The 24811-nt window shown below is 40.5% G+C and overlaps 1 long non-coding RNA gene across 8 annotated transcripts in view; it reads right to left on the bottom strand.

Moving 5' to 3' along the window:
- Positions 1-1502: 1502 nt before the first annotated feature.
- LOC148225268 (uncharacterized) overlaps positions 1503-24811 on the bottom strand; it is a 42260-nt gene continuing 18951 nt past the window's right edge. For 3 of the 8 annotated variants that reach the window (XR_015805056.1, XR_015805057.1, XR_015805055.1), the window contains one exon: positions 1503-24451. This is a non-coding gene — a long non-coding RNA (uncharacterized LOC148225268). The remainder of the gene's footprint in view (positions 24452-24811) is intronic. The other 5 variants (XR_015805060.1, XR_015805059.1, XR_015805061.1 and 2 more) reach the window with 5 other exon arrangements.

The raw sequence follows: 24811 nt of genomic DNA, 5'->3' as shown, positions 1-24811 counted from the left end.
TGTTGCTTCTTTCTAGTGAAATCCTGCATAGGTGTGATGGAGAGAAATCTTGCCAGGAGCCCTATGGCTGTGCTTCCCTAGGTAGCTTCTGTACCCTCCCAGGAGGATATTCATTCTGCAGCAGTGTACTTGGAAAAAGGGATGAGCCCTGACTGACTGAATTGTGCTGTGCCTTGAAGAAAACGGGGGAGAGCAGCAGCCTGCATTCTTCAGGGTTTCTGGGGCAGTAGACCAGGAGAGGTCTCTCGTATCTTTTTTCAGCCTGCTTTGGCTTTCCCTTCTTGCCTGGTGAAGGAGGGCCTCCATGTGCTTGGGGCTTTACTCTGAGCTCAGGGGCTGGGTTTGCGAATGGCTTTCGAATGTTAGCCAAAAATGTTCGTCTGTGCATGTGTATGTGGAGGCGTGGGGGAGGGAGTGTTGCTCCCTTGTGCAGTCGCACAGAACAAGCCACAATCTGGCGTGCTTTTGGTTATTAATAGCTAGAATATGGAAGTAGGGCAAATATCCATCCTGATTTATCCTGACCTGAATAATCCGTATAGTCTTCAGGCCATAGACTAGCGATTCTGTCTCTAGCTGTCACATTCCTGAATTTTAGGAAGTGATATCTGTGACCATTTTGTGTCATGATGATCAATGTCACATTAAAGAGAGAAGCCTGCAGGCAGGCGTGTGAGCTGTGTGAGCGCTGCTTGATTAGGGAGGCGCTGGGGTGGGGATCCTGCTCGCTGTCACTCCTGCTCCCTGTCACTCCGCGCTGTCTGAGACCATGAGACAAAAGATCCCAAGGGAGAGGTCACCCTGGCCTGGGGCTGCTCTGCTGGGGAGGGGGGAGCGAGAAAGCTGCTCTGAGAGGCAGGTCACAGGCGGAGGAGAGGAGTCACAGAGCCGTGAAACAGCACCGAAGGGGGCAGGAGATGTTAGATTCAGGAGTGGGAGTGGGGAGTGGGGAGTGGGGAGTGGAGAGTGAAAGAGGCAGAGATATGCAAAACCTCGTATTTCTATGGTTAACCATTTCTAGGCATTATCAGGGTATTCAGTTACTAGAAGATAGGTTTTTTCTCTCCTTTTTGTTTCTTAAAATCATGAATACATTGAATCTCGTGTTTTTATTCTCCTCTCAGCTTGCAAGATGTTGTTCTTCACACCTATTTTTTAAATAGGCAACTTTTTTTGACCAAAGCTGTAGATTTCCCATTGTAGCCTAGAGGATTTCTAGCATGTGAAGAGAGATAAGAAAAAGGGCATCAGTTGTGACAAATCCAACAAAAAGATTCCTGGGACACTAATCAGAAGTCCTCATTTGGTCAGGTTTACCACTGACTTCCCCATGAACTGACATGATTCTTGAGTGAAGCATGCAAGCTGGAAGAATAGGGTGCACATTTGCATCCTGTTATTGTTCTGAGCTTTATTCTGGCAACAATTTCCTTTTTCTGGATGGGCACACAAAAAAGTAATAAATATTATTGCTGATTACATTTTAGAAACTGCAGGCACTGTTGGAACATAGGCTTATTTATTAAGGGTAGAACGAGTGTAAAGAGAAACAAGTTCTTGCCCAGAAGTATTTAAAGACTGATATTAAATCAAGACATGATATAAGAAACAAGACTAGCATGAAAAAAAAGATGGTTCTGCTAACAGTGTGCTGTTATTTAAGCCAGCTAATGAACAAATTGATAGCTTCAAATCACCTAACATTTCGCGTGTGTTGTCATATGTTTCTGCTTTAACGTAGGTAAGTAAATACAAAACTGGTTTCGACCAAGCTAATTTCTGGGGGTGCAGTGTTATACCCAGAGCAAATTATTCCGTCTGTAAATACTGTGTTTCAGTGCTAGGAGCTTAAACGCCAGTATGAAACCTCCCAGCTTTCCATGCTGCAGCTAAGCAGCCGTGGTTCCATGTGCCTCCTTCCCACAAGGCACAGCAGAGGAGGATGCACTGCAGCTGCCCCGGCTCTTCCCTGCGGATTTCACACTCTTGCCCCAACAAATGTGAGCCTCCATTCCCCTGCATCTGTGGGAGGCTCTCAGCCAGAATGGCAGGCAGGGGATGCCGCCGCCTTCCCAGAGCCCAGCCTTTGTCTGGGAGCAAAGGGCACTTAGGGCAGCATTCCCTTTCCTCTCCCAGCCGGGGAAACCACGGGGCCCCCCCGTCTGACCCAGCCAGGGAGGCTGGCATTCCCACAGGCCGGGGAGATAGAGCGAGCCGGGATTTTCCCGTTTGTTTTTGAAAGGTAGGTGCTGGCTGTCCGTGTGTCTGTCCCATGGGAAGCACGGACCGGTGCTGGGGCTCTGCGGCTTGAGCTTGTGTTTGTGAGCCTAGCTCGTCAGCGGCGAGCTATCCTTGTTGGATTTCCAAGTAAACATCAGACAGATCCTTACCGCTTTGAGCTGTCACAGTCTGCCAAGAAAACTGTCTGAACTTTGAAATTTCTCCTTTTATTTTCCGCCTTCCTGACCCTGCCGCTGCCGCCGACAGCAGGTCCCTCTTGTCAGGGGAATGTCCTCCAGGCACAACGCAGGGAAATAAACAGAGGAGGGGAGATTTCGCCTCCAGAAATCCTGTTTGGCGAGACGAGGATGACTGGGCCCACGAGGGGGACGGGGCAGGCAGCTGGGAGCAGGCAGGGCTCATGGATGAGCCTTTCCCGGAGCTCTCACAAGCTGCCTGGCCGGACAGCGGGGGCAGGCATGGGAGCAGCGGCTCGGGTGACAGGCGACAGCTCACGGAGCTGTCCCGGCGCCATGGCAACAGCGTGCATGGCGTCCGCGCCCACAGCAAACACTGCTTTGGTCGGGCCCGCTCCGGTTACAGCGGCGCAGTTCAGCCGGGCCGGGCTCCTCGGGAGCTGGGCACTCTGCCGCTTGGTGGGGAATCAGCCCTGTCTCTTCCCCTGCAGGGACTCTGCTGTTACCAAGGTTTCGTTTGGCCGTGCCCAGTTGCTGCCCAGGGCTGATGTGGAGGGGGAGCTCCGCCATCCTCGGATGCCTTCGGTCCCGCGGCTCCCTTAGTGGGGTTCTGGGGGGTCCTACTCAGCACCTGAATACGCGGTCTGTGGGAAGGGGCAGGGTTTGAAGGGCTTCTCTTACCCCTGTGACCGAGATAATAAAACTTTAAAAATTCTAAAGTATCTTCTCCTTCTGCTTGTTTTCCCTTTAGGATATGACATAAATTTCATAAAGCTAACAGTCTGAATTCTGGAATAGAGAGCATTAGCCATAGTCCAGAACAGAGCACCTTTTCGCTTTGAAAAACAAGGAGCTCTGGAAATGGTGTTTGAAGACAGTTTTGTATCACGGTCGAGGTGCTGCACGCAAAGTATTTATTAATCGCAAAATGTAGTTGTACAGTTTTGGTCCTTGGAAGTGGCGAGGCCCTTAGGGATTGCTTTGGTGAACAAATGATCCAACTCTGCTGAATCAATGGGGTTTCTTCCATTGACTTTATACATTTTGGCTAATGTCCAATCTGACCTCCCTCAGCTTCTGTCTGTGTGTTTGAACAGTTAGATCATATTTGGCAGCTAGTAATAGATTTTTGAGTCTTTTATACCAAAATGAATCTCAGTGTTCAGCAGGTTATCAAAATACAAGCTTGCCTTACTGCAAAGAAAGCATTGCTGTTTGCTTTTCAAAGCCCAGTCTAGTATTTCTTCTCATGTTGGAGAATAGCACTGTAAACGACACAAGGGAACAGAGGCATGGTTCATATACATCCTGACAGTGAGCAGGTCTGTAAATACAGATGTTTTAGAAAGAATCCTTGTGATAGATCCATTTGACATAGGTTTACCAAATGTTTTAGAGGGTTGCATCTTTTATATGCCATGCAGGTCAACTCCTTAATAAAACTCTCATTTTTCTTGTAATTCATAAAACTTACAACTTCTTCCCTAAACAAACACTTTCCTCTCTTCTTGCAACCCACTTTGTCCAGATGTGTGAGGTCTCTGTGCCACAGGATTCTTCTATTCATGGAGGAATTCCTACTGTTTCCAGCTTCAGTTCTGGTGATGCCCATCTCCTATCCTTGTCCTTTTCCTTAGAAGATGACCAAAAGCCAAAGCCAGTCTGCAGTGGAAGGTCTGCAAACAGTTGTTAGAGCTGCAGTTGCCAGCTTTAGTGCTGTTTGTCAGAGTAGGACTCAGCCAGCCTAAAGGGTGTGCAGAGCTGAACACATCCCAGTTACCTATCACAACATACAGCGTATACCATGCTGACAGTCATTTGTTTTTAGCATAGGTAATCACTGGCATGTTCTTTTAAGTGAGATTCATAGATGCTGATTACATTTACTGCATAAATTACTTCATTATTAAAATCAGGTCATTTGAGCCCCAAAACCATTAACATGCAAACTATTACCATAATTTCATAAGCTAATAAATCAAGCACAGGAAAAGAATTAAACGGTTCCTAGTGATAAGTGTTTCTTCAGAGATTAAGAAACACAATTTTCTTATGCATATATTAACATTTTAAAAGTAAATTCATGCAAAAGCAATTTTTCTGCATATATAAAACTTACGTTTAATAATCTCTATACTCAGCCTCCAGAGCTGCTTCAAAATTAATGTTTTTTCTCAAATCACTGTACAGGAATTTGGTGTTGAACCACTCAGCCCATTTCTGTATACTCTACCTGTAAAACTCTTTATGCCTTTATTAAACAGTCAGAGTTAAGAAATAAAACAAGCCGAGGTACAATTTAAAAGAAAAATAGCTTGGGTTCATCTTACGCAATGAACTGTTCATCAAAGGTAAATTTTGTATTCTTACTATAAGCAGCACCAATGAAATTGTAATTATCTCCATAATTGCAATCGAGAACTGTTAGCTCTCATTTCTTACACAATATAATATAATATTGGCCAGAATAATGCAAAGATGGACTCTTCTACTCACATTACTGTCTAGTTTTAAAGTTATACAGTAACACAACTGTTGCAGGAAAACAAAGAAAATTCCAATGTAAATGAAACTGTAATAAGCAACAGATGACAATGGCTAAGTATTTTACTATATTGCAAGATGTCCATGATTTATTTATGTTTATCTGGTTTTGTTTTCCAGGTCCTAACCTACTGTTTTCGTTTGTTTAGTTTATTTCTTTTTTGGTATGAGGCACCGAATGCAGTTGCTCCAAGGAACAAGATAATGTGTTTTCAGAATGGTGCTCACCATACTGATAATTTCGGGTCTCTTGGTTGCTACAGCAATATCACAGTCTCTCACTTTTCTAGCCCACATGTGAAAAGGCACTCAGAGAGCTCTTAGCAATGGCTTGTGCTTGCTGCTGTTTAATGGCTCTCATGACTAAGACAGCACTGTACTGAGAACTGCCTCTCTGGGGAAGGTTGGCTTGTCCTGTCCCTCTGCACCAGTTCACCCAGGGGCCAGACAAGGACCACGGCTGGTGGTAGGGAGGGGGTGACAACAGGGGACATGTGGGGACACCCCTTGTCATGGGAGCTGGTTGCTGCTTCTAATTTGCTGCTACTTGGAGCCACAGCTCCAAGCACTGTTGATGTGAAGCTTTCCATGTCTGTTGTCCTCACCGTTCTGGTTCTGTGTCCCTTCCTCACTCTTTTGCCCATCAGAAAGTACATGGATGCTGTAAATCACTCAAATTATTAGCATTCTCTTTACCTTCCCCCTGCTGCAGGATTCAGTGTTTCATTCCTCAGTTATGGTCTCTTTTACATTCTTCATTTCAAACCAGATATTGAACTACTGCTGCTCCTGGCACGTCTTCAGTTTGTTTGGAGGCTGTGTGTGCTATTGTATCTGCATAAATCATCTCTATCTGTTCAGGATTCTACTGGGCTGTGTTTCAGGTATGTCTTCAGAAGAGTTTATCAAAACTCCATTCCAGGTCATAAACTCATTTTTCAGTGTTTGTGTAATTAATTGCACAGCAGAGATGATGTATCTAGCACAGGGCAGGTGACAACACACATGTGAAATTAGAATTTTCTTATCAAAATGTGAGTAATCCCAGTAAAATGGTTATGGAGTATTTGGCAGTGTTGCTTTCCATATTGCTGAAGCTGAATATTAAAAAGGAGATTTGATATCTCGTCTGGACAGATTGGCATGATTTGGGCATTTTTACAACTCAGCAGTCCCCCTTGAAGATAAATGGAGGTGACTGCAAATGCAAAACGTGGCTTGATTGTTTTGTTCATATATAGTAGAATCCCATTGAAGTCAAAGGCAGATTACTCACCTGAATAAAATTTCTGGGTCAGGTTCCACATTTGCATGAATGAATATGTGTAAAAAACAAGAATTTGAATTTCCAGGATTCTGTAATAATTATACTCAGGTAACACTGCTATCTTCCCTTTTAAAATGCTAACGAGTCTTTTTAATGTGGAACACCCAATGTGAAGTACTTCACTTAGCCAGACAGTGTCCTAATTTTCAGCAGTGTGTGAAGGAGAAGATTTCTCCAGGCAGTGTTTAGTGCACCTACCCGAACTTCTGCTCTCACTGCCTCTCAGAGGACTGAGTTCCTCTCCACGTGCTGGAGGGGAAGCCTCAGAAGAAGTTTAGCTGGCAAAAAATGCATTTCTGCCCAGGTTCATTGAATGTTCTCCCAAGAGAACAACAGAGAACATAATTTGAACTACAGCACTTTTATTTCACTGTTAGGTTTTTTCCACTGTTGTTCATACTCCCATCCTTTCTCTTTCACCCTGTTTATCTTTTTCTCTGTAAACTCCGCCCCCCCCCCCCCCCGACAAAGAGGTAATTTCAGCGTGGATGTAATTTCTAGCATAAACTAGTTTCTGGTACACCTGTTTATCAAGGCTTATTAAGCAATGGAAAAGGATATTTTAAAAATCAGTCTTTGAATGACAGCTTATTCATTACCTTAAAAGCTTATTCATTCACTAATTTGACCACTTCCGAACTACTACTAGCACATCATGTGAACTTTCTGGCTCATGAAGGAGGAAAATGGAGACAAGTGGGCTATGTTTTCTGTGTCTGGCAATCACAGTGCACATTGGTGGCAGGAGGCTGAACAAAAGTTCAAATCCATCTCTAATGGATTCCTTTAAAACAAAAAACTGCTTTACATGTAATTATGTGAGGGCTGCACTGTTCACACAGAGGTCAGAGCCAGGAAGGTCAGGAAGAGTCTGGCTGAGGTGTTTGGTTTCACTGGATTGTTTTCTTCCTGCAGTGGCTGCTGTGCTACCATGTACCTATGGAACCCATCCCAGGAAACATGAATATTTCTCAAGCACCACTATCAGAAGAGAAGCAGAGTGTCATCCTACTCCTTACTCCCTATTGTGCCTGCAAGGAATATTGCTCTGGAGTATGAGGGCTTTCCTCCTTCTTTCTCAGGAAGCCAAAATACTTGTTGAAATCTTGAGAAGTTTTTCTTCCAGGGAAATGATATTGTCACAAAGATCTTTCCCAGAACAAGAATGGCTGCTGTTTGAGGGCTTTTGTTTTGGTGAGGCTTTTTTTGTTTGGTTTGGTGGGTTTTTAAAGATCTCTGCCTACAACATAAAATTAATGCTGCTTTATTTTCTTCCACAGAAAATTCTGGTGGGGATGGATGCTGTGTAAGAAGCAGTGTTATACTGCTCCTATAGGATGTTCAAAAGTAGGCCCATTCTTCACAAGTAAAAATGCAATTTGCCTCTTTTAAAAATTGTCATTCTCCCAGTTATCCAGCACATAGAGAATTTTAGTTAGAAGTAAGTAACTTTGGATGGTTGAGGTAGAAATGGGATCATCCATGAGAGGTTCTTACAGGAGAGGAGGCACAAAGACCATTGGGACATCAATGAAAGTCTCTGTGACCATTTCAGTAAGTTGCTTTCTTACCAAATCCACTCATTATTAACCTAGTTATCCAGCTCAATCATCACTCCATTTCTGAATTGGTAAATATTTCTTTAAGAACAAAACAGGTGTATAATACCTGCCACTTAAAATAAATAAATAGATCCACAAACACCAAGATACAGGAAAGTGTTTGCTGACCACCAAAGCTTTTGTGTCAGAAAAGAGTTCAGGAAAACTAGGATACACACAGTACTCCTGCTTTCTTGCAGAAACTGTGGAGTTTGTGTAAGTGTATGCTGGAGGTCTCTGATGTGGCATAAATGGCCTTGGATGATCAAAATCTGATCCTCATGCATTATGTTGACTCCATTTCCATTTTTGGGAGTATATGAACTGCATGAACCATTCAAGAATAAGAACCAATTTACTCAAATGGTTAAATGGGTCAATAAACTTTATATTTTTATGAGTGTATTTGATTTTTTTGGTGGGGAGAGGTTTTAAATCTCAAGATACCTGAAAAATTAATAGACTAAGGACACAGTGGGTTTTGTAAGTTTAATTTTATTTAAATAAAATTCAGATGCTTACTTGACATCATAAAAATTTCTGTAGAATTTTATCCAAAACAATGGAATTGAATATTCTTAAGATATTGTAACTATCTGCTTGTGCTTTATTTACTGTTCTGTGAGCCACTCACTGGAAGTGGTGAAAAACCTTTTTGGAATTTATTGCAGATGACCTGTGGTTCCAGGTTCCTCCTCGAGAAAAATGGTAAGTTCTTAATCAAATTGAAAGATTATAAAGAAAACTGCAAAGGACAAAGAAAACTGCTCCACCAAGGCCAGAAAGTGAGCCCACAGGAATTATCTGAATGGTTGTAATATATCTCCCATGAAAACTGGAGGTGTGGGTTTTTATTCATTTTTATGTGATGCACATTAGTTTACCAGTCCATCATGGACACTGTAGAAGACAGCTATGCATAATAGTAAATGTTTAGAAAAGTCTGGAAGTATGATTTGTTTTCAAAAATGAGCCTCCAAAACTTAACATAAAAATCTATCAGTGGCCTGTATTTCAAATAAACAGATCCTTTGCTCTGACACTCTACCAAAGTTTATAAATTGACTGATGCTTGCAATTAGCTCATTTGGTAGCTCATTGTTCCCTTGTTTCAACTGGCTCTCTGAGCACTGGGGACACATTTTTAAACCGGAACACTTCCTGCTCACTTTCCCAATACCCTTGGAAAGTTCCAGAAGTGTCATTCAGAGTGCAAAGACAGTCAGCTCTTGACACTGTGGTTTGGCTGGGTGCTGACTGACCCTGGCCACTGAAGTGTTTCAGTGTTCTAAGGCATCAGGAATCTGACCCAGCAGAGAGAGACCTTGTGGTTTTTTTGGTGGGCAACCATGCAGAAATGTCTCTCAGTGGTGAGTGTCAAAAGTAGTGCAAGGATAAAGGGGGGTCAGCTCTACCAGCAGGAAGAGGGAGTTGGCGTGTCACCTGAAGGGGAAATATGGAATTGCAGCCTGTACAGGTAGCTACGGTGTGGTTTGCCACACCCAGATAAGATATGTACTGCTGGTGATATGAACTTCATGCTGTCTGATGAGAAACCTATTTATCAGCATGGGGTATCAGCTTTAAAAGATTTGATGCCTAAATGAGGATATAAGATGTATGTGCATTATCATAACAGAAAAAGTCTCATCTTGCACTACAGGTAAATATTACTGCCACAGAGGCTGCATTTTAGGAAATCTGAAGAGAGGATAGAGTGACAAGCTTATTACAATTGACATGTGTATGTAGTTTTACACTTTTGATTACAGAGATTTTGCTGAAGTGAGCCAACGTCAACAAAGCTTTTTCTTTCCTTCTCTTCAAGTCTTGTGTATGGAGAACTGCAGCACTGAACATGGAACCTGTACTTCCAGGCAATGCTAAATAAAGTCAGCCAAGAAAGTTAAGGTAAATCAAGTGAATTTGGGATATGAATCCAAATTCCATAAAATAAAATTCACTAAAAGGCTTCTTCTGTGTGGTTTAGTTCCTTCAGGTGTAGTGCAGCTGTAGGGTTGCTCAAGGATTGAGCTCACATCTTGTGATTGTCTGCTCTTAAAATTAATTAACTTTAGAAAAACTCCAGGAATGAGATAAAACGAAGTTGAAATGTGTGTCTATTCTAATTAAACACTGAAAGGAAGAGAATAATGTCTTAACAAATTACTTGCCTAGGTATAGTTTGAAAGAATACAACATTGCTTAAATAAAGTCTCCTTCTCTAGTTCGTGAAAACTCCTAAATAACAATGGCACTTACCTAGAAGATTTTTTGGAAGCTGTATTCAGTGTGAAAACCATGGATAAATCAGGGCAGATATTCCTGAAGTGATTCCAAAGTAAACATATATATTTCCATATTTTATTGATGTTTTCCTAGTATTTATTAATATGTTATCCTTGAGAAGAGATGGCTTAGGTGAGATCTTACCCATGTTTATAAAAACAGGATGGTGCAAAGAAGACAGAACTATTCCCTTCTCACTGGTATCCAGGGAAGGGTAGGAGGCTGTGGGCACAAATTGAAACAAAGAGAATTCCATTAAACAGAAGAAGAAAAAGAAAATTTTGTCCTGTGAGCGTAATCAAACATTGAATCAGAGAGGAGTGAGAGAATCAGAGAGAAGTTCAAAATGCAGCTGGATATGCCCCTGAGCAACCTTTTGGACCCTGCTTTGAGAGGAGTTGGACCTGAAGATCTCCAGGTCCCTTCCCACCTTAGCCTTCTGTATTCCTGTGTAGACAAGATGCTGTTAGCAATCTTCTAGTGAAGAAATATGAGCAAAATTTCAATCTGTAGAATTTCCTCTGACATCATCTTATTTACAGAATTCAATGTCTTAAGATGAGGTTTTAAAAATTATTGAATTACTCTTTCTGTAATGCAGAGGGAAAGATGATTCAAATGTAAGTGGTTTTTTGAGTATTAAAATGAGAAATTAAAATTTAATGCCAGCATTTTTTTTTTTGGTAGAATTCATATTCAGTTGTCAATGATCTGGACATTGGTTTTTTCTCTGCTCTACAAGAAATATTCCCTTCAGATCTTCACTTATTTTTCATTTTGGATGATTTATGACAGACTCTTTTTGACAATACTCACACTCATCTTCTTTTTCTCTCCCCTTGCTAGTTCCAGGATAGTGTAATATGATAGAAATAGAGTGGAACTACGAATGACTTAGGAAATTTCAGTAGTCTTAGCATTTTGCCCAAACTGGCTTCTTTCTCTGTTCCAGTGTTCCAATTTTGCTCTCTTGCTAAGCCATCCAGCTGTTCAAACACCAGTTAAAGAGAAGCTGTATCCACTTAATGGAAGCGTGCAAAGATCTGTAACACTGGAAAGAAGTGGAACTTCCCCTAATTTAGTCTACTGTCTATATTTATCACTGTTCATTTGCTGTGTGTCTTCCCTCCCACCCCAGCTGCCACCTCACAGATGGCATTCCCAGCAAAAGAAACAGTTCAGATTCAGTGCACTGTCATCTGGAAATGTCAGCAGATGACAGGAAGAGGGGAGGAAGAGGAGGGCTAGCTCCACATTTTTTCAGGACAAAACTTGACCTCAAATTCTACTCAGTCACGACAGAGTTCTGGGGATTACTGGGGGGAAGGGGGGGTAGGGGGCACAAAAGGAGCAAGAAAGTTTGATGCAGTGCATATAGTGACCTTTGTTGTGTTCTGAACCTTGCTGGATAGAAATTTCCATACTGTGCAGTTATTTACTTCTAACTCTATAACAGCTTTAATTTATTAAAGGGCTAAGGAAAAAAAACCGGTTTTGTTTGCCCTAGAAACCAAGTGAAAACAATGAGGAAGAAGAAGGCATCCCTGCAAAGTTGACACTATTAAGCCCAGGCACAAAGTGGAACGTTTGCAGTGCCTATGAACAGATGTCTAATGACAAGCAAATAAAACAATAATTCTTAAGCAATTATTTATTTCTGGTTTAGTTTTTTAGTGCCTTTTATTCAGCCCTTTCATATTAGTCATTTCTATATGCTTCTGGTGTTGTATGCTGGCCCGAGTGTTACTGACAGAAACATGGGAGGCCTGGAACTTGATACAAGGAATGAGACAGGGCAAGTTTTTAGATTTAAGGATGATGTAGCCACAGGTGTCCAGTATTTGTCTTCAGAAATTTCAGATATCACTAGTTGTGCTAAATTTTCATTCTGAAGGCTGAAGGCTCGGAAACTTGTGTGCCTCAGAGTAAATAAAATTTCAGATACTATTTTGTTGAACAAGGCTAAGGGAAAAGGTTGCTGGGTTTGGCATCTTAAAAACATTATTGCAGCTGTTTCTCTGGGGAGCTGTGGTACCTTCCTGTGTTGCAACAAGAGCTCAATATTCAGTACATTTTAACAGCAGGAAGGGTTTTGGCTGCCTTGTGAAAATTCATTCAAAATAGCACTAAGAGCAGAGGCTTCTGAGAAATACCCGCTCATAAACACACAGAAGATGCTGCCCAGCTGCAGTGGGGTTGCTGAGGCACCCAGCCTGAGAGCAGAGGCAGATGTCCCTTTCAGTGACTCAGACTAGAGCACTCCAAGCAGGTATTGGCCCATCTGCTCGCATATCTCAGATGTCGTGGCTGATTATCTGAACACTCAAGCTCTGTTATAGTGAAAATTTAGGGAAGCAGTGCCATTCACTGACAATGACATCTTAACAGCCCCCAGCTGCTCATTCCCAGCCTATGCACTCCTTTAGCTCTTGTAAAATTGTTTATGGAGCCAAGAACCTGGATCCTGCCCTGCCACACTCCCAAAAAAGATCTGATTATTTTTAGCATGAATCGACTCTCACACCTGGTTCAGTGCAGGGATGACTGTGGTTAGATTAGCTAGAGGACAGCTGTTTGTGGCCTGCCATCAGGGAGATGGTCTTTTCCAGGCCCTGCATTTTCCTCTTGCTTTTAAAGTGCAGATGTCATGAGGAGACCCAACTGTGTTTGTGCACGTTCTGCAGTCAGGAGAGCAAGGGGAGCAGCTGAGGGCTGGCACCCTGCCCTGCCCAAGGCAGGCAGCTGCAGCTGGTAATCCCCTGGACTGCCACTGCAGGGCTTGATAAAGCTGCTCTGGCAGAGCACATCAGCCTCTTTGCTTGCTTTCCTACCGCCCTAAAAGGTAAACCAGCCTTAATAAGGCTTAAGCGCAAAGCTGAAGTATCTGCTGGTGCCGTGAGCACTTCATTATGCCCATAAAATGTAGCAACATCTCTATTTTGCACCACCAGCGCAATTCTTCATTGAGCAGGAGGAAAATTTTCTCAAAGTGGTTGGGTGAAATCCCCGGAATTGGAACCAGAAAACACAGGGCTATTGGAATAAATAATCAATCAGCTTTCTAATCATAATCCAATGATCTCCCATTGTCACTTGGACAAGTCATTTAAAAACACAGGTGTTTGTTTGTAACCATAAAGCAGCTGAACTTGAAATAGATGGATTTTTTTGAAATCAGTGTAAAGGTACTTCACAGTCTTTGAGCACTGTGAGGAGTTTCTATGTGGAAACAAGTTTGTAGCACTGTTGCTGGTGCTGCTTTCCACATGTAGTCCATGGAGGTCTGTGAGCTATTTACAAGAGATCTGTGCAAACTTACCTATGAGGAGTCAGGGAGCTTTGATTTCCTACCTAAAACTGTGCCCTTTCACTAAGAGAAAAAAATAAAAGAGGAGTCTGCTGGCAGCTGTGACTGAAAGACACTGATTTGGTGAAGTATTCATTTGTGGTATAAATGACTACATGCTAATTTCCCAGGCAGGCTAGCATGTGTGTCCATAATGGATTTACTCATCTCCTGGGTTCTCAAGGTGGTTTCTCTGTGACCTGGATTCTTGGGATGCAAATAAAATTCTCAGTGAATTTAGGTAGTGCGAGGTACAAACCGTGTGAGCAGGAGACCAATCTGTGGATTAGGTGAATATAAGGGGTTTGAATAGGCATATAAAGTTAAGAAAAAAAAAAAAAAAAAAAAAGAATGATGATTTAAAAAACAAATAAACATCCCAGGAAACCAAGCTCCAATTCTTTCTCCTGTCTAATTAAATTTTACGACCTCCCTTTTTAAACAGCATATGGGACACAGATTTCCCAGTCAGCTGGGGATCAGTTAGATACGTGTCTGCATGTTATTCATGTTCCAGCTGATTAAGCCTTTGCGTATACCAGAAGTTTCCTGTGATATTTGTACAGACCATCACGGACAGCAAAGCTAGCTTGGAGCTTTTAGACAAAATGAGTTTCATCCAAAAATGCCTGTATTTGTCTTAGCCAAAACTTTGTCAGAAATAGGTCAAATCCGATTTCAAGGCCATGAAAAATTAGTTTTTATAAAACAAAATTTTGACACATCGAATTAAAAATTTTGGTTTTCTGTAAAATGGCTTTTAGTCATAAGACATAAGTACAATTGAAATGCTTTGAAGATCACCTAAATGAAATATTTCTATTAACATTTTTTACATTATTATTATTCTTAGTTAATAAAATTTGTCAAGGTTTTGATTATTTTGCCACAGTTTAAGAAAGACAGTTTTCCACAAGATTGGAAAGAGTCCAAATCCAGTCCTAGTTCAGCCCATTATATGGTAGAGACTGGAAAGCAAAACTCGGTGGAAGAGAATGAAGGAGAACACATAAGTGTTCTCAGAAAAAAACAGAATGAGGTATTCTTGTTCTACTTGGCCTTTGCATCTGCTCCCTAGCCTTTAATCATTCATTAGCATCTTCAGTTCTGGTACAATTCTTATCAGGTATCTATTCCTACAAGTGAACCATAATAGTAATGAATAATGGGGATACATTATTTTAGCAACTGTTGCTGATTCTGTTTAATGACTGGATACAAAATGGCTTCTCTTCCTTCTAATGTGGCTATTTAATTTAGATGTACTATAGATAACAGCTTACAGAAGTCATTCCTTCAAATAACAGGAAACATTTTCATGTTTACATATATCATAAAATAAAGAAATACCTTTTGTATTTTTCTCAAGGTGTTATAGAAAGCAACCTAGTATGTTAACTATGGGTCATTAGAGAATTGCATTACAACAGAAAAATTCTCTCTCCATGTATATTCTGAAAAGAAAAATTACTGGTTAACTTCAAGTTATGGTGTTTACTAAATGACTGCAGTTCTGCTTCAGTGGTTGAAAACACAAAAATTTTGCATTTTTGTTCAAAGCAAAGCATTTCCTATGAATTATTTATTATTTATTATTTTAATTACTTGACTCAGTTATTTGACCTAGAAATTGGAGTGAAAGAAGGTTTAGGTGGGACAACTAGGGGTGAGCTATGTAAGTCTCAGAGATTTCACTGTGAAGTATTGTAGAAGATGTACCATCAGGGATATTTTCTTGGGAAAAAGGGAACAGAATGTTGCAGCTGAGCCTTCTAATGAAAACGATCCATAAAAACGAAAGCTGAAGGTCCCACTGCTTCCTGGCCTCACTTCATCACTGTATTATGTAAATCCTAGAAAAGCCCCTATGAGCAAAGGGCTGCAGAAAAGAGGGACTGCAGACTCTGTACCATTGTGTCTCTTTTCTCTTTCCCTTCTGGGAAACTGACAGTCTTGTGTGCAATGGGCTCACTGAAAACTGTGCTTTGTGGGGCTGGATTTCCAATTTTGCTGTGTCAACCAACATGGAGTGTTCTAGGTGGGTTCTCAGCAGCTGTGACTTCTTACAGATCTACAGAAGTGAATGAATCCTGAGTAGTTCACACCATGTGAGGATTTCTTTTATAGAAGAAATATGAAAGAACATTTTATATTTAATTATTTTCCAGCACAGGCTGAAAAAGATCCATCTAGCCTAGTATTCTGGCTCCAAAAGTGATGAAAAGTGGTCAAAAATGGAGGGCGATTACTAAAGATCATTATAAAACAACAATCATGTAGTGATAGCTATCTGCATTATATTCTGAACTTTTAGCAATCTGACTTCCAAAGTCAGAGGTAGAGTCTTTCTGTTTAACAAGTACCAATGGATGAGTTGTCCAGGAGATCTTTAACTCATGTCAAATTCTGTAAGCCATAGTTTTTTGTGGCAAGGGGGTTCAAAGTTACCACCATGCTGTATAAAGAAGTACTTTTGCTTTCCTTTGTTTTCAAACAGAAAATGATTTGAGATGCATCCTTGTTCATTGCCTCCCATGCTACAAAAAACTTCCATTCCCTATCAGACCTGTCTTTGTTACTCATGATTTTAGAGTTGGTTTGTCTTCTCTTTGCCATGCACACCAATCCTAGTTTTTGTTATCCTTTGAAATTGTTACAGTTTAGTTTTCTATTTCTTCTATCTTCTCTTTCTTAGAAACAACCTGATATCTAATTTTCAGTGATCTCTCCAATGTATGCTGTATAAAGGGAACTTCCTGGAGTTTATAGCAAACAGGGATGCAAATAATTCCTGCAGCTCACTGGCATGACCTCTCTCCTGTGTGCTCCTTTATCTCTTAGCCATATACTACAGCATTCTTTGACAGGTGTCTGGTTTGCCATAGGAAAATATGCTAATTACAAGTTTTCGATGCCTGTCAGTGTCTTTTTGGGCATATGATCACTTTATGGTTTATGTCTTATTTTCACCTTAAAAGGGATGTAATCTTTGGTAATAAACTACCTCTGTAACCACAGCAGCTTTTTCTGAAGAGCTTACTCTGAGACTTAGAGCTGATGGGAAATATCTTCCTCTTGGGCTTATCACTTTTGATACATCTTTTACAAGCTTCCACTTTCTCTACATCAAGTGCTACCATGGTAGATTTTTGGAGGGTTTTATTGTTCATGCATGCATAATAAATCTAATTTCATTACAGTTGTTGTTAACATAGGTCTTTGATAGAGGATTCAAATGACAGGTCAGATGGCTTTCATGGTCTGCTTCATATACTGTGGCTGTGGATTCTTTTTTCCCTAATTACTTTTGATTTAAGATGGTGTGACCATCTACCTTTTTCAAGCTGTTCTGAAAGAAGTTAAAAAATGGAAGATGCTTATTTTTCTCTCAGTGCACTACCTTTATTTATTGGCTCAATAGCATTATTTACAATACCTGTATTTGTAAGGCCAGAGGAAGGTGTTGAAGTTCTCCCACACAAGGAGCAGCTGGTGAGTGTCAGTAACCCGACCCGGAGGGCTGAGCCTGGCGTGTTTCCTGGCCATGCTCTGCCAGCTGCCCTGGTGCTGTGCTGCAGGGACAATGCTGCCTGGGGTGCTCAGCCACCCACTGCAGGGCTTGGGGCAGCAGCATAGGAGCACTGCCCTTCCAGAGAGGCCAGGGTTTACAGTTTCCCTCCGACCAAGGTCTCTGGGCCAAGTTCCACCCAGAACACCTTTGTGGAACTGCAGTACACATTAATAATAACACAGAGACATATGGGGAGTGGGCAGGCTGGTGCACGAGGCATGCTAACTGCAAAAAGCCAAATTCGGGGAAGTAATCTGAGAGAGTGCTACCAAAAAGTATTTGTCAATTAAATATTAAAATACTTTTCCCTAGTGCTTTTGCATTTGATTGATGGATTTACCTTACCTGAAATGTACCCTGAAAAGCAGTTCAGCAAGCAAGAAAACTTCAAATAAGTACTTGTAGCTGTATGTGCAGTGATGAAAGCTAACCTGAAGGAGAGGAAAAAGCATTGAATGATTTTATGCTTCTGGAGGAAATTTAAACTTTAAACAATACCCCCCCCCCCAAAAAAAAAAATCACATATTGGAAATGCCAGGGGAAATGTACTTAATTGCATTATCATTAGCATGGTTGTTGGGCTGGGCCCTGCTAACAAAATGCACTATCTATTTTGCTATTAACTTTTACACCAAGGTGTTACAAAAGCAGTGGGTAAGCAGGACACAGGAACTATCCTCATTTTCTTTGGAATGTGCCCTGCGCTGTCAAATACAAGTAGTAGGCTATAAAGTAGCCCAGTAGGGTTCAGGGACAGCTCAGTTCTGTTTCAGATTGTGCAAGATTGCACTGTCACAAGCACCATTAATCTGAGAGCATTTAAGACAGTAGTATAATTACAGTAATGCACAAATGAATGAAATTCTTGTTTTAAGAGACTCTCTTGTCTTCCCGCATCCTTAATTTTAGGGACAGAGGCTTTATGTCTAAACAGGCAAAGACTTGAGACCTACTTTTATACCAATCAATTTGCTTGTGCTCATTGAGGACTTCAAGAAGTCTTTGAAACCTTCAAGGGATCCAAGCAAATTTTTGAAGGATCATATTTTTTTTTCCCTCCCCATTTAAGTCTTTAGTGCTGAGCTGTCCTGAAAGGTACAGAAATAATCCTCTGCCAAAGTGTGGGATCCAATATGCCTGGAACCACCCTGGCTTCAGGTTACCTGTAAACTGAGAAAGACATTCTTAAATATTCTTAAACATGATGAGAACACCTTTATGTTCGAGCAGAAATTAAGCCTTGCTGTCAAAGAAGGATCTGGAGAGAGAGCATTCCCTATGCACATGTTGATTCAGATATTCTCCATGTGGGAAGTATATCTGTCTAGGCCTAGAGCTTTAGGTGACCCCTTTGTGTCTCCTTGAAATGCCAGTGTTTCTGTCTGGCCATCCCTCCTCATTTGCTAGGAACTGGATCTTAGTGACCAAGCTGATTCTAGTCCAGTTTGCTTCAAGAGATGAGGAGCAAAGGCACATGAGTAGGAGCCCAGACTTTTGAGGTGTTTTGCGCCTTTAGCTCCTGGTGACATCAGATTAAAATGCAACTTTAAATCTCTTTCAGTGTCTTCTTGAGGCCTTTCAAAGCAGTTCTTCAGCAGCACAGCCCAGAATGCCTGCAGGAGTCCATAGGCAGTGAATGATTTAAGCTGCATGTGGTAGTCTGGAGCAGCTTTATTGCAACATTGCGGTGATACCATCCAAACTGAGGTCTTTTTATAAGTGCAGCATTGTTTGCCAGACCGATGTTAACATGCATGATTTAAATGATGGCACAAGCAGAACTTCAGCTCAAAATGGAGATATTAAAGATACCAAAATATTATCTTTCCTCTTGCCAGTGGGAACAGCTGGCAGGAGGGGTTTACTGAACAAAAACTTTGGCCAGCAGACAAAGGTTATCGTTTTCACAGACTTTCCTTCTGAAGTAAAGGATTAACAAAACATGCTATTTTTTTATTTCAAAATTGGAGGGTTTGTGTCTTTCATCTGGTCAAATTTAGCTTAAAAGTGGAAATAATATCAAAGTTACATGCACCATAGGGAGACTGTTAATGTGGTAACAAAGGGCATTTGGCCAGTTAAAATAATAAAAGACTATACAGCTTTCCCAGTGATGGCTGGAGCCCAATTAGTACTTTCCAAGTAGAGCCACAATATTCTTTTCCAAATTATGTGGTTTGGCACGATTCAGAGTGAGTAAACTTACTTTCCTACAAGGGAAAAATATAATTAAGAGAAAAAACAAGGTCATGCAGTGTTATGCTTCAAGTAAGCAATAAGACACCATGGGGTGTGCATTAGTCAATATTCATACACCCTGGACAGGCTGAGACAGAGACAAAGCAATGGTTCAGCATACAAAAAGACACATATATTATCTTATTAAACCTATGTGCAAAAGTAAAATGCAAATGGATGTTTTATTTCCTTACTAGATTATCTAAGGGAATAGATGTTCAATGTTCATGTGTATAACATTCAAAAATGTTATTTTAAAAATATCTTTTCTGTTAACATTTTATACTTTTTAGCAATAAGTGAAATTGCTGTTTTCATTTTGTCAGGGTATGAGTTTTATTGGGGGGGTTTTCTGCCATTAAAGCCAAAATGGTTTCTCCTTTATAATCATTAACAGATTAAGTTTGTTAAAAGGACTTTCAACCTGGATAATCCCACTGGAAGCCTCCAAGAGTCTCTTCTTACTTTACAGTAACACACCTTCTAGGATCCTGCAAGTGACACAAAGCCTGCAAAGACTCAATAAAGTTGAGGATAAAGTCACAGGATTGGGAAAAAAAAGAAAGAGCAGTTTAAAATTTGGAAGTGTATTTGCAGGGGCTTAGTGAGGGTAATTTTTGATGATTTTTGGGGGAGTTGATAGTGGTTTTTAAATTAACAAACTGTTTAACTGAAGCTCAGACAGAGAGGGGAACATGGAAGAAGAAAGCTTGGTGATATGTAATACTGTGGTAGCAAAATGGGAGCAGCCCTGTGAGACATCTGCTCAATTTTTGCTACTGACACTGCTCATGGGAAAGGCCTGTGATATGCCAGGAGGAAGATGAAAAAAGAAGAAAAAGTAAAACTTCAAAAAACATGGAACCACTCCCATCACCTGAAGCTTAGACCACACACCTGAAAGGGAGTAACTCACATCCAGCTCAGGTGGATGCACAGTGTGAGCAGCCTTATCTCCCTTTTCAACTCCACCGTTTTGCACATCTCATCAATAAAGTGCTTGTAAGGGAGGAATTTATTATTTATATCCTGTTTCTTTAATAATTACGGTAACCTGTAATTATTAAAGAAGCAGGAAATAAATAATAAATTTATTTAAAGAAATTGGAAATAACCTATGGTATTATAAACCTTCATGAGTTGCATCATCTCACCATTGCTGCTATTTGGCTCCCAGTTGGTACAGCTTCGTTCCCTTTTCAGATCCACTGAGGAATACCCGCTCTGCTAAGGTCCCACAGAGCCCCCTAAACCAGCCCTGCCTATTGCAGTTCTGTGTGTGAAGAAGTGGGAAATGTGTGGGCAGTGATATTGGGAGCACATTTGTGACTCCCAATTTCAACAGTCACGCAGGCTTTGCACAATACACATACTTCCTTCTCTGAAAGCACAAGTCAACAACTACTTGTATACAGCACTCTAGTCACCTACACAAAATATGCCCTGACACACTTGATTTTAAGGTGCCACTTCAAAGACAGAAATATCCTCATCAGCTATAGAGTTTCTCTCAGCATTAAACTACTCTGAAGCAGGACCAAGGTGCCAAAGCCCTTATATTGTAGAGCTTCATTGCAGACTATGTAATTTAAAGCCACTCCCACCCCAGACTGAAGGGGAAGCTGGAGTCAATGCTGGAGTGAGGCACAGGGCTCTGTCCCATCAGCTGCCATGTGCCTGCATGGCATAGCAGCATCCATGCTGATGCACGGCTCCTAATTCCCACAGTGGATTTTTGTTCCACTTTTTATCTTGAATTAACATGGCACTTCTTACAATGTGAAATTGAAAATTATCGTATCCTTCTGGTTTACATCCACCTTAACCCTCTTAAAATAGATCTATTTCACCAAAGTTACCTTACCATCCTCTTACTAAGTAATCTTCTTTCAGGAAACAACAGATCTATTCACCCTGAATCAGAGGTCCAAGAAATCTAATGGCAAGGAAGCTAACACAAGTAATAGAGAGAAAACAACCAAGGGAAAAAAAATTCTCTGTTTTACACAGAAAATATTTTCTGGATGCTTCTCCATATAGGTGCCAAGCAGTATTAACTTCCTGATGAGGCCAGCTTCTCAGAGAAGCATAAATTTTATCAGCTTGGGAAATGATTATTGATTTTCATTTCAAAATGGCACCAGAAGGTACTGCACAAGAGGAGAAACTCTTATTTTGTATTAAGTGAGTATTTCACATGTAAATAACTGCTGAAGGGTGATTCTCTGCTGTTCTTTGCCCCCCACTGTACTTAGATGCAGAAATTGTGTTTTATTTTTCTTATATATTCTTGCAATGCTTTCATCACCCCTTGGTCCTGTGTACCCTCCAGCAGTATATGAAGCAATGTGTCTGGTATCTGTCCTGTGTAGTTTAATTCTTTCTTAATTAGCCCAAAATCTCCATGAGATTAAAATCAGTACTACTACATGTTTTACTTCCTGTGATGTTTCACTTTGTCAGGCACTTTGCAAATCCCTTTCCTTTATCAACACAAAAAGTGTATCATTGTTTAAATAGGAAAGACTAATAACAAACCTTTGTCCCAGTTTGACAAATACTTTTACTAATTACAACTAGCAAAAAAGAAAGGGGTGTATTCAAGGAAAGAAATCTTGTGAAGTTGATATGATCACTTGGTTGCACCCTGCTGCAGTGAAGGCCTGCAAGTTTCTGATGTCTCAAATATTTCTAAAAATACAGTGAATTATGGGTAAAGAAAATAAACTCTTATGGTAGAAATGTTCATTAATTTACTTTTTGAAGCCACTATTTGCATATCATAGAATCCTAGAATGGTTTTGGTTGAAAGGAACCTTAAAGATCATCTAGTTCCAAACCCCCTGCCAAGTGCAGAGAAAGGTCTTTCACTGGGTCAGGTTGTTCAAAGCCTCCTCCAGCCTAGGCTTGAACACTTCCAGGGATGGGACATCCACAGCTTCTCCAGGCAACCTGTTCCAGTGCCTTACCACCCTCACAGTCAAGAAGTTTTTCCTAATACTTAATCTAAACTTATTCTTTTTCAGTTTGAAGCTGTTTCCATTTGTCCTTTCACTACATGCCCTTGTGAAAAGTTCCTCTCCAGCATTTTTTCAGGCTCCCTCCAGGTCCTGGAAGGCCACAGTTAGGTCACCGCAGAACCTTCTCTTCTCCAGGCTGAACAATCTCAATCCTCTCAGCCTTTCCTCACTGGGGACAGGCTCCATCCCTCTGGCCATCATGTTGGCCCTCACCTGGACTCACTCCAGCAGGTCCATGTCTTCCCCGTGCTGGGGACCCCAGGGCTGGATGCAGCACTGCAGGCACTCCCCTGCTTTGTACAACAGTGATTATTGCACAGCTCTCAGCTCCACAGGGGTGCTCCAAACAAAATAAAACGTATTAAACCTTACTTACAATGCATCAAAAAGTTAATGTGTTCACTTTACCACTTCAACATCAAAGAAAGTATTATGTAGAAATAGTCAAGGAAGGCATACTAAGTAAAACTACCTTTTAATAACTTAATAAAATAATCCTGAGCAGATACAGATTCCATTCCCAATAAGCAGATTCCCATCAAATTTAAAACTGACAAAAAAAGATTTTTCAAGAATTCTCTAAAGTTGCACACCCTAGCAGATAAATCTTTTAAATAATTTTTTTCTTCCAGCACTCTTATGCAAATTTTTTTAAAAAAACCAATCACACCTTAAAATAATCTTTCTCCTTCAAAAGTATCCTTCAAGAATCTAGTTTATCTTTCTAATAAAGGGCAGAGCTGCTAAGTGTGGGAATTTACCACCCTTCTACTATCTATAATTGTGCAGCTAAAGGTATTTTATAGATTGCTGGCTTTCACATCAAGATGAAGATATGTCCATAATTTTTTTAAGGATACAAAGTTCCTAAATTCCAAGCTATTTGAACTTGCAGTCCGAAATCATCAACATGCATGTGAAAGTGTCCATGTCTGTTGAAACTTAAGAGTTATATAGTCCTCATTCCAGAATGTATGGTCCTTAAATGGACCCTTTACAACCAGGCAGTATCAAAGCTTTTTTTTTTTACTCTGGAAGTAATTGATATAATAATCCTAATTATTTTGAAATGTGACATTTAAGCAGCTGTGAGTATACAAGGCCAAAGAGTCCTAATATATTGTAGGCAGTGTATCACACTCAAACATTTATGTTCTCTCATATTACACTGAAGCATTTGTGAAAACTCCTTATTCCTTAATACATCGTGCCTGGTGCTGTCAGTGTGCTGAGTACCTCTCTTTAGTCTCACAACATTTTTTCCTTTTTATTTTTCTATTATCTTTGGCATCAGCTTATCCCAAACATGTGTTACCCTTGGAAAAAGCACATCAAAAATACACACTGCTAAACTCACTCTTGAAACGCATGGTATTGGCAGTGGAGACATGCACTCAAGGATTAATTAAAAAATCTGCTTCAAACTAGGAGCATAGCAGTTGTAAATAACACAGGAGATAGATCTATGTATGCATATTAGCTGAGTGCAGGCTTACTAAGTTGCCAGTGGGATACAACCATGAAAGAGCAGATGCCACCCAAACATGAACCAGATAAATTATTTCTTATTAGATAAAAGTAAAAAATCTATGCCATTGCTTAAGGCACCTGAGAGATCTCACACAGATCTTTTTCATCACATTTGTGGAAGGTGAAACAGGTGAAAAACTGGATAGATTACTGGAGTGAAGTCCTTTTAAGACCAAGGCACAAAAATTTTTGCTTGTTTAGTCTAGCAGAAACAAAAACTGATACAGGAAATAATTATTCTCTGAAAACACAATAGAGTGGTAAACAGTAGGCAAGGAAAAGAACTATTTATCCTAGCAGACAATGTTGGCACAAGAACAAATGGGTGTAATTTGGCCATGAATAAATTTAGGCTGGAAGCTAGAAAGATTCTGGCCATAAAAGTGGTGAGGATCTAGAGTAGTTTTTCAATACAACTTGTAGGGACAAAAAAAATAACAGCTCAAGATATGTAATGATGGGGATTGTTGAGTTCATGGAAAATGCCACAAGCATAGTTGTCTTGGTAAGTAAAAGACTGCATTTTGGTCATCCAAGAAGTTGTTTCCAACATTGTTTGCCTATCTCCTGAAAACGTGGGGAAAAAAAAATTAAATTAAACTTGATTTATGCATACAGTGTTAAAAATAGTCCTTAAGCAAGTGCCATCCATATGTAAAAGGCTTCTGTAATTATATTTGTGCTTTGCAACAGGAAAACAATTTAACTTGATAAATAGGTATTGCATTGTACTTAATGGTTGGAAGTCAATTCTTTTTAACGTGAAGATGCAATTTGTCACATTCTAATTTTCCTGAGGTTTATAAATGTATCTTTCTACTACTTTTATTTTGCCTTGTTTTCTTTAAAGGTGTAGCCAACAGTATTATCACTGCGTGGACAACAATGAGAGACAGATGGAAAATAACATCTGCTTTATTTATACCA

Source organism: Sturnus vulgaris, chromosome 1, assembly GCF_052056855.1.
Source record: "Sturnus vulgaris isolate bStuVul1 chromosome 1, bStuVul1.hap1, whole genome shotgun sequence".
In the NCBI taxonomy this organism is placed as follows: Eukaryota; Metazoa; Chordata; class Aves; order Passeriformes; family Sturnidae; genus Sturnus; species Sturnus vulgaris.
The sequence above is the reverse complement of the archived record's forward strand: the minus strand, read 5'-3'. Positions and strand labels throughout refer to the sequence as shown.